General features: G+C 45.7%; 1 protein-coding gene across 7 annotated transcripts in view; it reads left to right on the top strand.

Annotated features, from left to right (window-relative positions):
• LOC146809005 (sialic acid-binding Ig-like lectin 13) overlaps positions 1-15,593 on the top strand; it is a 550,981-nt gene that overhangs the window by 121,310 nt on the left and 414,078 nt on the right. The window lies entirely within an intron of this gene.

The raw sequence follows: 15,593 nt of genomic DNA, 5'->3' as shown, positions 1-15,593 counted from the left end.
CCACAAAAAAAATGATGTAGTCAAGGTCTCAATAAATCATTCCCTTGGTAGCTGGCAATGAGCAGGCAGGCTTAACTTAGGAAACAGGTGTCTAAAGCATATAAAAACACCAATACATTAAATTAGTAGGACACAATACACAATATAAAATCTAACACTAACTTATAAAATTAGATTATATTTTTATGAACAAATAAACACCTCCACGACAAAAGTCCAATTCAGGGAACCGGAGATATGAATTTTGAAAGAATATACACTTTCTATGGCTGAAAAAACTAATGGCGCCAAATTGGGACATCTGGTTGCACTTTCTAAGAATAAAGTCAAAGTTTGAGGCCCACCATGATGGAGCCCTGGTTGGATTCATTAAGCAGGAGGTCTCGGTCAAATTTACCTTAGCACTTAGAAACTTTTCAGGAGGAGCAAAGTGCCTTTTTAGGCTGGATTTAAGTTGATGTCATTAGCTTGGTCCCGCAGGAGCCCTGGTCAACTCCTGGAAGTCTTGAGCTCAGGAGCTCCCAGTGGGACTAACCTGAATTCCAGGTCATGGTTCATCGTAGTCTCGATTCGGTCAACTTATGGAGCTTTTTTCCAAAGTTGCTCCAAACGTCACCAAACTTCTGCAACTTCTTCCTGAAGTTCCTCTTGTGGGTTCAAAGTGTACAAAACACTAATCGAAGAGATGTCAATCTCTAAGAGGCTCCTCTGGCCACATCCTTAAAAGTCCACTGGACACACTACATGATGGGGATTTATTGGTGGAGGTGATGCAGGTGGGCTCTATTAACTTGTGGCTTGCAAGGAGTCCACACTTTAATCCTTGTGAAGCCAGGCAAAATACTTAGGGCTGTAGTACCAGATTGTGCAGCAGGTGTAGTCCTTCAGAATGCAGTCTTTTGGGTGCAGATCAGGGTTCCAGCAGGGCAGTCCTTCTTCTCCATGTTGTTTCAGGCAGTAGATCTGAGTTGCTTGGCAACTCTCCCACATTTATTCAGTGTTCCTAGGTGTCAAGCAAGGGGGCATGCCTGACCAATAGGATGCAAGGTGCCACCCTCAGGTATGACCACTTCATCCAAAGTATGGCATATTATTATCCCAGAAATCAGTATTCTCCCAATATCTAAAATGGAGAAAGTCTCTACCGAAGGGATTGATCTAGCTAAGCCAACCCACTGGTGTGGCTAGGATTCTCTAATACTCCCTTTCCACCCCCTTCACTAATCTAATTACAGGGGCTCCTGTGTGGCTGGGGGTGCTGGATATGGGGAAGTGCCTATGCTGTCCCAAAATGTCACTCTCCCTTTGAAGACCAGTATGGTTACTTCACCCCCTCTTGCCTTTTGCTTCTGCAGCTGCAGTTCTCCAGCCACAGGACATCCTTTGTTTCTCTAGCAGGCCACTTCACACCTCATTAAGACAGCTTGGCTCAGACTTGCAGAGGCTGGCCAATCAGGATAGGACAGCTGGAAGGCTGGATTTTTGTTCACAGAAAACAAAGTTTTATAACTTTGTTTCTTGTATAGTTTTAACAAATCTAACAGTGGCAAGTTGCTGGATTTATCATACCTGTTCTTTTAAGTCATTGAATTACATTTTTGGATCGCTCCTGTCAATATGTATATTTAAATATGGAGAAGGTTTTCTACAATGAGGAAAAACAACATTGGCAGCTTTTCCTTTGCCAGGGCTTATAAAAGATTTTATAATGCCCCTGCTTTAAGTTACAAGTTGCCCTATCCCCGGGAGAACTTACTGGTGACTTATATGTAAGAAAATACAATAGTTTGAGACTTTAATAGTGACTTTAATTCGAAAATCGAATTTGCATATAATTTAAAGTCAAAAGCAGCCGGCAAGGCAGAGCTGATTTTAAAAGGACAGCAGGCACCACAGTAGTGCACACTAAAGTACATTAAGTCTACTGGGCCTCTAAACACATTATATACAAGGGACATACAGCTAGGCTGTCAGTAAGAACTGTAGTTCTATCTAATTGCCATGTACTTTTTATCATAGCAAAGGCCCTGGGTCTGGTTATCAGAGCCCAGGTGCAACCGGAGTCAGAAAATCAGCACCTAGTAGTCAAAATGGGGTCTTGATAGTAAAAAATTGAAAAATTTAATTTTCTCTACTGCAAGACCTATCGCTCCCATAGGATAACCTTGGGGTTACATTATCACATCTTTTAGGTGTAATTCCCAATTTTGAAGACATAGGGCCTGATTCACAGAACTAACTTAAGACAAAATCCTAAACTTACTACTTTTGGTATTCACAGAAGTTAGGATTTTGTCTTAAGTTTGTCTTAAAACAAACTTAAGACAGACTTAAGACAGACTTAAGACAGTCTTAAGACAGACTTAAGACAGTCTTAAGACAGACTTAAGACAAACTTAAGACAGACTTAAGACAGACTTAAGTTAGGATTTTGTCTTAAGTTTGTCTTAAGTCTGTCTTAAGTCTGTCTTAAGTTTGTCTTAAGTCTGTCTTAAGACTGTCTTAAGTCTGTCTTAAGACTGTCTTAAGTCTGTCTTAAGTTTGTCTTAAGACAAACTTAAGACAAAATCCTAACTTCTGTGAATACCAAAAGTAGTAAGTTTAGGATTTTGTCTTAAGTTAGTTCTGTGAATCGGCCCCTTTGACTTTTCGAGTTTGGTGTCACTGGACTCACAATTTAAAATCACAACTTATGGTGAAGTTGGATTTTAAAATACAGTTTGGTAAATGCCACTTTTACAAAGTTGGTATTTTCTTACTTTACTCATTTGGTGCCTGCTTCCTGTCTCTGTTCAGTCTGGTTTGGCTGACAGCTGAGCTTTGTATATTCCCTCTAGACAATCACACACAAAGGGAGCTTAGTTGTGTCCGATTGATCTTCCTGGGAGGATGAGCGGAAGGAGCTGCGCACATCCTCACAGTTGCACATTTATAGACTGGGCTCTGTCCATGCACAGAGGGCTGCATACCCCCTGTAGTGAGTCTGGAGCCAGAGCAGGAAGGGTGGACCTCTGTGCACTTCAAAGCTTTCTTTGAAGTATCTCTCACTTCAAAGGTAGAACTGGGTATAATAACTAGACCCTTAACACCATAACCTCAGTACACTTCTGGATCTGTAGATTTTCTGCCAAGAAGAAGGACTAAGGTGCTGCTGAAGGACTACTTTTCTTTGATGTGCTGCTGTGCCGCCAGCTGATCTCTAGACTGGGTTGTGAGAAGTACCGCGCCAGCATCTCTCTTAAACCCAGAACCCAGAGAGACTGCAAGGACTAGTTGACTGGCCTCCTGATCTGAATTTACAGGGACATAACAGATTTCCAACCACCCTGCTTCTGCACCTATACTATGCCACCTGTGAGTCTGCCCTGCCAAGTGGCACCACCCTAGTCCTGGATCCTTGGAAGTGGGCCTAAGGTGCTCTGCCTTCTGTGGTCCTCATCAGAACTGATGCAAAGCAACGCAAAGCCCCACAAAGCCTCATCTGACAGCTACCAGCTTCACCCAAATTTACACCAGGTGGCGTAAAGCCCTGCAAAGCCTCACTGCGCAGCTGCCAGTCCATCTGAACTGCCGCACAGCGAAGCCAATGCAAAGCCTCGCCACACAGCTCCCCAGGATCGATGCAAATTGACACCAAGACTTGGCCGCACAACTTTTTGGAATCTATGCCAAACTCGCAAAGCAACACCCTGCAGACCGTGCCTCAGTATTTAAGGTACTGTGTTTAGTAGGCCAAAGTGGGTCCCTGTAGCTGACCCATGCTCTATTGAAGTCAGCCTGAACTCATGACTTTGTTCCTGGTCAGGCCCAACTAGATAACCGCAGTTGACGCTTTGAGCTTTTATGCTCTATTTTCACCTACATCTTTAAAATTGCATATCTCAATATCTACTTATTGAATTTTTGTTGTTATGGTCTTGTTTATTTATACAATTATTCCTTATTTTTCTAAACTGTTGCAGAGTCTTTTTGTGGTGTTTTCTCTGTGTTACTGTTTAATGTTTTGCACAAATACTTTACACTTTGCCTCTTAAGTGAAGCCTGACTGCTCTGTGCCAAGCTACTGGAGAGTGAGCACAGGTTAATTTACAGTGTGTTTCTTCCTTATGCCGACTTACATTTCCTGCTTCGACAGGGTGCATATCACTGCCAACCAGAAACCCAATTTCTAACATTGGTAAATAGCGGTGAGGATAGTACTTGTTTGTGCAGTACCATACAGTAATTGGTACACACTACCCACCCACATCCTAGACCATTTCGAATTTCTTTTCAAATTTTCTCTGATCTGCAGTTTTTAATTTTTCCTTCTACTTCATATATTTGGCTGGTTCTGCAACTGGATTCAAGGAATTTGAGCTGGCCAACTTTGAAACATACACAGTGGCTCAGTTTAAAAACATTGGGGGTTCCTGCCAAAAGTACCACCAAGTAGGTGGAAATTCAAAGGGTGCTGAGGGTCTGGCCAGCAGCTTGATCCAAGGAGGGTGATGGATTTGGAGAGTCTGGGAATGGCTCTTATGAGGAACAAATTGCAGCTGCTGAGGGTGACATCCCTGAATGTGAGCTCAATGTGAGAGCAGGAAGCAGTGTCTCTTCTCTCCAGTCGCCTATCCCCTAAGGAACTGGCTAAGAGGATGGAAGACAAAGAATTGAAGCGGAAGATGGCCACATTAAAGATGGAGGCTGAGGTGAAAAAGACTAAAAGGGGGGCCAAACTGGCTGAGAGAGCCTGGGAGGAAAAGAAAGCTGAAGGAGCATCAAGGAGAAAAAGCTATTATTAGCTTGTGAGAGGGGCTTAAAAGAGCTGGAAATCCAGGCCTAACAGGTGGAGTCCAGCAGTGATGGTGGCAGCATAAATGCAATGCCTGATAAAGACAAAAGGGTTTGTATAACCAAGGATTTGATTCCCAGTTATGTGGTGGGAGATAATATTGATAAGTACTTTTCTGCTTATGTGGTTACACTGAAGGTTCACAGGGTTCCTGAGGAACACTGGGAGTGATCTATGGGAACACATGCCAACACTTGGGAGAGAGACACTTCTGACATTAGAGGCTGGGGACCAAACCAAGTACACTCCTATGAAAACATTCTGATTGCCAAATTTGGACTGACCTCTGAGAAGAATCGCCAAAGCTTCAGGGACAGTCAAAAGCTCCCCAACCAATCCTGGGTAGATTATGTTGATTACTCTAGTAAGGCACTGAATGACTGGATTGGGGACAACACGGTTAGTGATTTTAAATGGTTGTACATTTTAATCATGAGAGAGCTCATGCTCCGCATCTGCTCTCCTGAGTTGCACCTGCAGACAGCAAGCTGACTGACCCCTGGAAACTTGCTCAGGGGGCAGACCTCTGAACTAGCACCAGAGTGTCCAAAACGGTACCTGGAGGTGACCCCAAGCAAAGTGGTTCAGATTCCCTCCAGCAGCGTGAGGGGGAGGTTAAAGTTGACCCAGACAAGACCCAGAGTCAGGGGGGGAGGGTGCCCATCTGAAAAACAGGGGGCCGGTTCTGGTGGGCAGTGGCCCAGGGCACCCAATTTCTAATACTGCTGCTTTGATTGGTCCCACATAGAATACAAGCGGGTGACTCTGTCAGTCCAAAGAAAACACCAACAGGTGTAGTATCTACAGCAGTAGCCAATAAGGCTTTAGGGGTAAGTAGTCACCAGGGGCAGGTCATATACCATGCCATGACGTCTCTTCGTTGGGAGATAGGGGTGAGCTGATGATCTCTGAGATTGGGAGTCATCACTTTCACCCAGTGAAAGTGAATGGGGTCCTGGACATTGCTCTGAGGGATAACAGGTCTAGCCAGACCATGGTTATGGAAAAGCTAGTCTCCCCAGAGTAGAAACCGGCCAGGTGTGGTGGTTTACTCAGGCCCATGGACAGGAATTCTCCTACCCTAGGGCATTAGTATCCCTGGAATGGGGTGGGTCATAGTTAGGACCCTGATGCCCATAGACTGTATTCTGGAGAATGAGTTTCCTCTGGTGTCAGGAGAACTGGGTGGGTGGCTGCCAAGGGCACCCTTACAATTTAGTTCTCAGGGATTACCACTCTCTTGAACCCAGAGTGACTCCAAAGGCTTGTTGGCTAGCCTTCTGAACTGAGGTCTCAGGGATATAATAGACTTCCACCCACCCTTCTTCTTCATGTATACTCTGCCATCTGTGAGGCTGCTCTGCCAAGTGGTGCCGCCCCAGTCCTGAACCTTTGGGAATGGGCTAAAGGCGCTCTACCTTCTATGGTTCTCATCGGAACCAACACAAAGCCCTGCAAAACCTTTTCGCACAGCTGCCAGCCTCACCATAATTGATGGCAGATGGCGTGAAACCCCACAAAGCCTCCTTGCGCAACCGCCAGCCAATCAGAACCAATGCAGAGTGTTGCCAAGCCCTGCAAAGCTTCATCCCCCAGCTCCCCGGTATCAGTGCAAAGCGACGTCAAGCCCCGCAAGCCTCACCACACAACTTCCTATGACTGATGCAAACTGACGTCAAGCCCCACAAAGCCTCACTGCAGAACTTCTCTGAATCAATGTTGTATGAAGCGAAGCCTCGCAATGCAATGATGCGCAGACTACACACCTTTGGTTTTGTCCTGGTTTTTTCATCTGGCGAGAATGTCCTGGTGTTTATTTGAACTCGTGCTTTGGTAAGGAGAATGACCGCATTCGTGTCATAGGGGCAGGTTGAAGGATCCCTGCCTCCCCTCCCTACGTGGCAATGGCCTGAGGATTGGGGCCAGTTTGGTTCAGGGCAGCGGTTCAGGAGGCCTTGAAGGGCTCCGGATGTGCACCCTCTCGAGAAAGCAGCAATGCTCAGCCACTGCACCACGCATTTCTGGGTAGCTGTGCTAGGTTTGTCTGGGGACCCTGAGGAAGCTTCTGGCTATAACCTATGGTGGTTGAGTCCTCCTTCCTCTTGTGGGCAGCTGCCACTTATCGTTGGTACATACCTTGGGGCACTGTGCTTATATTCCTTTTGCTGCATTTTCACAAAGTATGTGCTGGCCAACACCCAGAGCAGTGGTAGCACACCGGGACGGTGTGTTTGGGAACAATTAGCCCTGAGGTACTAATCCCAAGGTGGCGACCTTTGCAGTTCTTTTCCCGCCTTTAACCTGTGTGATTTATGGCATCTGTCACTGCTTCTGAAACCAGCAGAACATGGAGCAATTCAAGATATCTGCAATGTAAAACCATGTTTACTGTCTTGCCCTAAATGTTAAGTGCAGGAGCTGCATGATATTACCAGTGATGATGTGGTTTTATGATGTTATAATAACCTGTGCAACGTAGAAGCAAGGTAGAAGTATTTGCTTCCTTGCGCTAAATATGGTATGATGACAATTGCCTAGTTGGCAAAATGATTTATGTTCTATGTCTGCTTATGACACTTGCCTGGTTGGCAAGCTAATTGTAATTTATGTGATTGTGTTCTAATGTGTTTTACCTATAATACAAAGTGATATTTTCATATAACCTTGTGTGGAGTCTCTTTTGTGGTGTGCCTAGTGTGTCACTGGTGTGTGTGTGCTGTGCTGTGCAAACACTTTACACATTGCCTCTGGGATAAGCCTGACTTCTCTGCCAAGCTACCAAGGGGGTGAGCAGAGGTAATCTTGGGTGTGTAACTCCCTTATCCTGACTATGCCTGTTCTGCCTGGCTGAGGTGCATAACCTAGCCAACCAGAACCCCCATTTCTAAGTCATCACTGCAGACCACAAAATGAGGTCACTGGGTCACCAGGCTCACGATGTACTTGAAGGTCAAGAAGGCTGAGGTAAGCAGGTATGGACTGAAAAATTGATAGACCATTGCTATGCACATTTAAAACACCAGAAATGTTTGAAATCACAATACACATATCCAACAAAAAGCATGAGTGCTGCTACCCCTACCCCTACTTCAATATCATGTCAAAGGCACATATAGGGTGCCACCACCATTGCTGCATTCAATCACAGCCCATCTCTATGCATATGGAACCAAGACTCTGGTCCCACTGTGTCCGACAAACCGCAAAAAAATGCTGGGCCCGGCACACATATCAACTATAATCCCTCTGTGAAACTGTGTCTCATTCATTTTGGTATGACCAGTCAGCAGTTGTTGGTGTACCCACAGCCTTGTTGACGTCCAAGCACTCTTCAGGGCAGTGGATGCATGAAAGATAAGACAATTCAGGTGCACACTGATCAGCCAGTTCAATTGATAGTTCTTAGACATGCATGTGTAGTATTTAAAATGAAGTTGAAGGTGGGGGCAAAGTTATTAATGGAAAAGAAGAAGGGCCCACACCATGAGTGTTGCCTATTGTGGCCTTGCATCTATCCAACACTGCAATCAAGCATGAACGTCACCTTACACTGACCATTGACAATTTCATCACAGGAAGTACCGTAAGTCAGTATACCTTAGTTCATTTTGATCATGAATCACCATATATCACAATATTTTCAAATCACACTGGCCTCAGAAGTTTAAAACACTTAAATTTCAACATCACTAGTGCCATAAAAAAAATTCTAAACCAAATTTGAAAGTTCACTTGGGATTCTATGGAGGAATTAACATAAGTGATAATATCCGAATTCATCAGAAGACATTTGAAGGACATAATTGCAAACTTAAGGCAATTCTAGCTAATTATAGCCTCCTAGACAGCCGCTTCACATTAAATAAAAATAAACCTGAATGTATTTAGTTCAATGAAAACTTATTTTTGTACTGCTTCTGAGCTAGTGGGGTTGTCTTAGATACTCCCAAAGTGTAGAGTCGAACTCTGTGCCTTTAGTGTGCATCTTCCCCTGCATGGTCACAAACTGCAGACATTTCATGAGAAATATTACAGCATTCTCTGAACCACTCACATATTTGCTTAAATCTACATCTGCATGTGCTTGGATGGAAGCATTCCAAAAAAGCTTTCTTGGCCAACAGCAATGGACTTTCAGTTGAAACTATCCATCAAGATTTTGACTTACAATACATGCTGGACTCTTGGTGGATTTAAGTTTGATGGAGCTTGGAATGTACTTTAAAACAATCATGAAAAGAACTGCCCTCAAGTGCCAGCTGGGCGCACAACTAATAGAGAAGTGCTGCTCCCACATCAAGAAAGACGCACTTGAGCACAGCTTGAGGTGGGAGATGTATTATTGTAAAGGAGAGAATCTCCCCTCTCCAGTGGTTTCTCTGTTCAGTGGATCCCTGCTTGGGGATCACAACTGGAGAATGATCAACACCAAGCATTGATCCACCCACTAGATACAAGGGGTATAGTGGGGGTGAGGGCATTAGGCAAGTGCTTGTGGGGCAGATAGCAGGATTGTTCCAATTTGGGAGTTTGGCCCAAATCTGACCTTGCAGGGGAGAAAGCCCACTAAACACCATAGCAAAAGAAAGTGGTGCAAGCATTGCACTGTAGCATTGGCCACCCCCCACCCAAAGGGACTAACATGTCTTTCTGCTCCCCAAGAGGGTTGTCCCTAATTTGCCCCCAGAGGGGGGAGAAAGCCAACTGTATGGTAGGAATATATCTTCTTTTGATAAAATAATGGGGAGGGTGTGGCCCATCCTAACAGGCCCCACCCTTACCCCTTAAGCCTTAACAATCTTTCTGTTCCCCTGAAGACTAAAACATCACATCGCAATGGCAAACAAGAGGGCATTTGTTGTTTTGATATATGGTCCAGGAGAGTGGGGCTAAATCCCACTTGCCATGATAATTGACTGCACTCTTTGGGCTTGGGGAGGACCCCACCTGTGGAAAACTACCAGACACAGACATCTCAGAATAACTATACACCTCAGGGAGTCCAGGGTGGTGTGCTTTGCATGAATCCCACAACATTTTCTTACCTACAATGTCCTGCAAACCTCAAACTTTGCCTAAAATCACACATTTTACTTGCATTTCTGGGATGTAAACTTCCGGACACCACAAGGGTCCCGAGCATTCCTAGTATGTGCAACAAGAACTGATCAAACCTTTGTCAATGGTAGGTTTTGCCGGGGGGTCCTATTGACCTTGGTTTGACCTATTCCTGTTGTGGGCATTAGAGTATCTAGTTTTCAAAAATATGCATGTTTGCTAGGTTTTCCTAGGTGTTTACTCAGCTAGGGCACGATATCCACAGCTATATAATGTCCAGAAAAAGGGTCCATTTTCAGTGGAAAAATATAATGCATCCATGTTGCCTTTTGGGCCCTATTCTGTTGCAGACACTAGGCCTACCCACACAAGTGAGGAGCCAATTTTATTGGGAGACATGTAGGAATACAGTATAGTAGAACATTTGTTATTACCTATTAAGTGTCTCTGTATTTGTGACTTTGAAATGTAAGCCAGTGTGATAGAAAGAAGACATATTAAAAAATGCCCTCTGAATCACGTGCTTTTAACCGCTTGCATGCTAATGACGAGCCCAGCTCATCATGAGGGACAGCGGAGCTGTGCTCATGACGAGCTGGACTCGTCATAACGGCCGTGGCCCACCCACGCGTGATTGATAGCCCGCCTGTGCAGGAGAATCAATCAGTGGGTGGGGTCATGACGAGCTGGGCTCGTCACGAGCACCGTGGTGCTGCGAGCGCCCATCCGTGCCGTGGGGTAATTACCTCCACGGCGAAGGGGTTAAAGGTATTTGCAAATTCAGAGATGTACAAATAACCACTACTCCTAAATTCAGTATCTGGGGTACATTTCAGAAATAAATAGGTTTCCTTCAAACCCATTTTTACCTCTTTATGTTTTACCCTATGAATTGCTCTATACTTGATTCACAATAAAAAACCGTTGCAAGCACAGTTGTTGGTTCTGTGTACATGGATTCTTGGACAACCTACAAACCTTCTGCATCCCTACGACCAGAAGAGAATAACTGACACAATGGTATATTGCTTTTGGAAAAGTGTGGCTCACTGGTTAGAGTAGGCAGACCTGGAAGCAGAGGTCAGCCCGGGACCAGGGTTCAATTCCCGGCTCGGCTGAGTCTTGAGTCCATAAATTGTCCATGGACTCGATAATTCTCGCTCCAGTGCATACTCGATTCATGGGTTCACACTCTGCGACTCTGGGCAATAGCTTGCTTAATCTCCACAATGGCCCCTCGCGGCGGGATGCCTGGCTTTCACCTTGTGGATGCCCTGCTGGGTTATCTCACAGGGGAATACCAGGACGGGTTCCCTAAGCAAGCGCTTAGAGACTGGTTGGTGATTTGCGCTATATAAGTATCTGCACATTTACATTTACATTTTGTAAATCAGCCATAATGACAAGAAGTTACAGACGAAAACATTGTCAAACATAGACGTTTTTCCTACTCATTTTCAAAAAATGTTCATTTAATTTATTAAGTGCATTGCAGGAAAGAACATCTGCAGGATTTCAAGAACCTGGTTCGTACTCCACCTTAAAATTGAACTCCTGCAACTGCGTAATCAACTTCTCTCCCCTTGGTGGGGGCTTGGATGGAGGCACTCGGAATAGAGGGATCAGGGGGATGTGATCTGTGATCATGGTGAAGGAGTGCCCATATAGGTAGATACAGAAGTGCTGGCATCCCCACAGGATAGCGATTGCCTCTTGGTCAATTGGGAGTTGCGTTGCTCAGTTGGTGTGAGCATCTGACTTGCTTAAGCAATGGATGCCCACTTGCCACACTCTTGACGCTGGGCTAGCACAACTCCTTGCCCAATAGGGCTGGCATCCATGACCAGTTTGGAGTCTTTCTAGAGATCAAAATACACTAGTATTGTGTCAGCTGATAGTGGAGCTTTAGTTTGTTTGAACACTTCCTCTTCCTCTTCACCCCAGATCAAGTTGTTGGTGGATTTAACAAGTTCCCTGAGAAGCCAGGTGATGTCAGAGAGATTCCGCGTGACGTTTCCACAGAATGTGATCATATCAAGAAAACTGCAGACACCTGACACCAAGAAGGGGTGCAGCGCGTTCTGAATGTCTTGCACCTTGTCAGAGTCAGGGCCGATCCCTGGGTCAGAGAAACAGTACCCAAAGAAACTGATATTGTTCCTTAGGAAATCACATTTTTCTTTGTGTTTAAGGTTAGTCTGCATTCTGTGAGTCTTGTGGATACAGTTTGAAGTGAGTAAGGTGTACTTCAAGGGTTGGAGCATGAACCAGAATGTCATTACTCATGTTTAGTATGCCAGAAAGCCCAAGCAGAACCTCCTGGTAATGGTATCTGGTGACATTTTGGAAAACTATTTTGACCCTGAAAGTTTACCAATGACATCATCAATAGTCTGCGTTAGATGGCGCTCCTGTCGATTGCCAGATTGGGTACTCTCATATCAACGCAGATGTGTACGGAATTGGGCTGCATACGTTTTTTCACCACCACAATGGGAGAGGCCCATGGGGTGGGGTTTCACACTTTTTGTATGATGCCTACCTTTTCTATCAGTTTTAGTTCTTTCTCCACCTTGGGGTGGAGGTGGAAAGCAATCCTGAGGTGTCAGAATGCCACCAGGGCTAATATGTCGTCAAAGTGCAGGCGGAAAGCTGGGCCTTCCAGGCAACCAAAGCTTTTAAAGAGGGGAGCAATGTGAATTAGTAGCTTGGCAATGGCCATTGGCATGTATGCTGAAAGCGAATTGTACCAAGTTGAGTTCTTGGGCCATCTGACAGCTGAGGCTCGTAGACAGGTGGAGTCATGGTTGAGGTCAGCCTGAGACATGCCTTCAGGCTGTTATGGTGAGTGGTTGTCGAAGGTATACACATGGACTCTAGTGTGGTGCAGTGTAGAAGGGCCTGCCAGGTTATGATAGACTTCTGTGGCCATCAAGCTTATAGAGGTACTGGTGTCTATAAGACCTTTGTCTGGTTGACCTTGCATGTTGATAACACACTAAGGGGGCACCTGGCATGTGGGTCGAAGCGGGTCAATTGCCCTCACCATGTGGATGGTTTCGATATCATCATTTTCATCCATGTCGCTTTCTGTCAGTGTAGCTGGGTGTGATTCAACAGCACTGACCGGCTTCTATGAGTGCTTTGAACTACGCTTCGTAGAGGAGCCGCATCCCTTAGAGAACTGATTGAGCTTACCACAAGTGCTACAGGACTTTTCTTTGGCAGGGTTATTGCCCGAGTGGGGGTAGAGGCCACCACACCACCCGCATATGTGGCCAGGTGTCTTCTGCTTGGCAGACTCCTGCTTTGATTTGCCAGTTTCTTTGTGAAGTGTGTTTACCAGTTCCTTGTTGATAGGTGCAGGTTGGTTCAGTTCCATGGAGTGCCCAAGATTACGGATGTCCCACATGGACATGTTGGTTTCTTGCCAGATCCTTTCCTGGAGTTTGGAGGAAGCGACCTTTACATGAACTGTGCTCGCAATTTATCCCCTTTGTCAGGGAGCATGCACATGCTTGCAAGCTCCTTCAGGTGGTTGAAGAACACATCAACAGACTTGTCTGGCTTTTGTTGGCGGAGAAGAAAGCGTTCATACCCAGGATTGGCGCAGGGCTCGAAATGCGCTGCAATGGCATTCTTTAGAGTGGTATAACAGCATGAGGGCCCAGCTTTGACAATAGTTTTTGAGAGTTTGTGAACTTCAGCGCCACCCAGGTGGAGAAGCATGGCTCGTTTCCTGTTAGCACTGATCTTCGCATCCTCAAAGTATGTCCTTATGTGTTCTAGCCAAGGCTTTCCAGTGGGTTGCTGCAATGTTGGGGGCCTAGTGACTGTGAAGGTTTCTAAGGCAGGGATGGAGGACATCGTGAGGTGAGCAAAGGGCTGGGAGAGATGTTTATCTGACCCTTATGCTAGGAAGCATTGGAACAACTGTGGGCGTGGCACCCTGGTACACTTTGAGCATGTGTAATCTGAAAGGGTGATTTTGGTCGACAGGCAACAACAGGGGAGAACCTGCAGTGAGCTGACAGAGAATGGGTGAACAGTGCCCTGTTTATTTGTCCTTGGTACTGTGAAGCTGCGGCATAAAGGTGAAAACCAGTGTGAAGGCTGGTTTTATAAGCCAGGGCTGGGTTCTCCCAAAACAAAGTCTTAGGCCTCATATGAGCAGATGTCAGCACGTGTAATGTGGGCATTCAGTTCACCACACCACCTCACCGGGCGCCAGGGCAAATGGTTGCGTGATGGGCGTGGTAGCCGCTAGGCCTGAGCACATGGAGCGGCCTTTCAGCAACGTATGGAATGCCTCATTGGGTGAAGGCCACATGGAGTCAGCGTGGGGCGTATTAGCTGCTGGGCCGGGGTGTACCTAACTCGTGGCACCTCACAATGCAGGTGGGTCGAAGTTGCAGGTGTTGCACTGACATGGTGAGCAGCCAGACAAACTGGAGCGTCTGCGCTGGCGAGTTGCTTGGGGGCACAGCAGACAGGTGTGCTGGGGAAGCAGAGAGTGCAGCAGCTGACTAGGAGCAAGGGCCACAGCTCTCAGGTAAACAGGCATGCTCAAGGCGAGGCGTCGGGCAGCCAGCAGGAGGCCAAAAGTGCAGGTGCATGCGTGGGCTATGCAGCCTCCTCGTGGCCTGTGTAGTGGTGTAGGAGCGCAGAAACACTGTGCAAGGGAGCTGCCCTGGCAGCCTTGATGCAGATAGATGACCAGGTATCCAACCCATTAAAGGTAATGACATGAGGGTTTGAAAGACAGAGAACCAGCACATTACAATTTTGCTGCAGTACACCTGTGAGCCAAGATTCCAACAAAAATGTTTCTAGAAAACACTTTGCAGCAGATTTACTAATACTCTACACTAGATTTGTTTAGCAAAGGCTACGCACAACAGTTCAATGTGTAGAATTAGGGAAAGTAGCTGTAAGGCAAAGTAGATCTATGCACTACTTTGTACTACTTTACGCCGGTGGGGTATATCATGGACGGTGTGGTGTTTAGGTAATTCCATGCAACCACGCATGGATTTTGATGCAAAGCCCTTTCTACTAACATTTGTAGAAAGGGCTTTGCAACAAAAAATTATACATATTCGAGGTGGCGTCAATATGGAGAATGCATTTTATTTCTCCAAACCTTTCAAACTTTGCATGTTTGCTGCACTGTACGTTACTGGGAGGAAGTGAGGAAAGGTAAACTATCTTTAAGCATAGTGGGGCATATCAGCAACAACCAGCGCTCTTAGCGTGAGGATAATTATCGCTGGGTAGCGTGGATTTTTATCGCTGAGATAGGGTGCTATTAACAACGCTTATCTCCTCAGCGATAAAAATCCTAGCGCTTACTGCCTAACGTGAGATTTTCGCTGGAAACCCAGCGATAATCTCACGAAATGTGGCGTTAGCTTGTTGATAGGGACTCACAAACTTAGCCATGATATCCACCTTCCATAGGATATCATGGCTAAGTCAGTCCTGAAGCAGGCGTTACGAAATTAGCGATAACAGGGGTTATCACTACTTTTCCTGCCGCTATGCTTCATAGCGTGGGGCTTGATGATAGGAGAAATGTTGCTTAGCGACATTTCTCTAGTCATGTCAGGTCAGGAACGCCCACTTTGCATCTCATTAGAGATGCAAAGCTGGTCGTTAGAAATCCCCACGCTAAAGCAAGGTTTCACGCGTTAGCGTGATC

This window comes from Triturus cristatus, chromosome 7, assembly GCF_964204655.1.
Source record: "Triturus cristatus chromosome 7, aTriCri1.1, whole genome shotgun sequence".
NCBI classification, from domain to species: domain Eukaryota; kingdom Metazoa; phylum Chordata; class Amphibia; order Caudata; family Salamandridae; genus Triturus; species Triturus cristatus.
The sequence above is the reverse complement of the archived record's forward strand: the minus strand, read 5'-3'. Positions and strand labels throughout refer to the sequence as shown.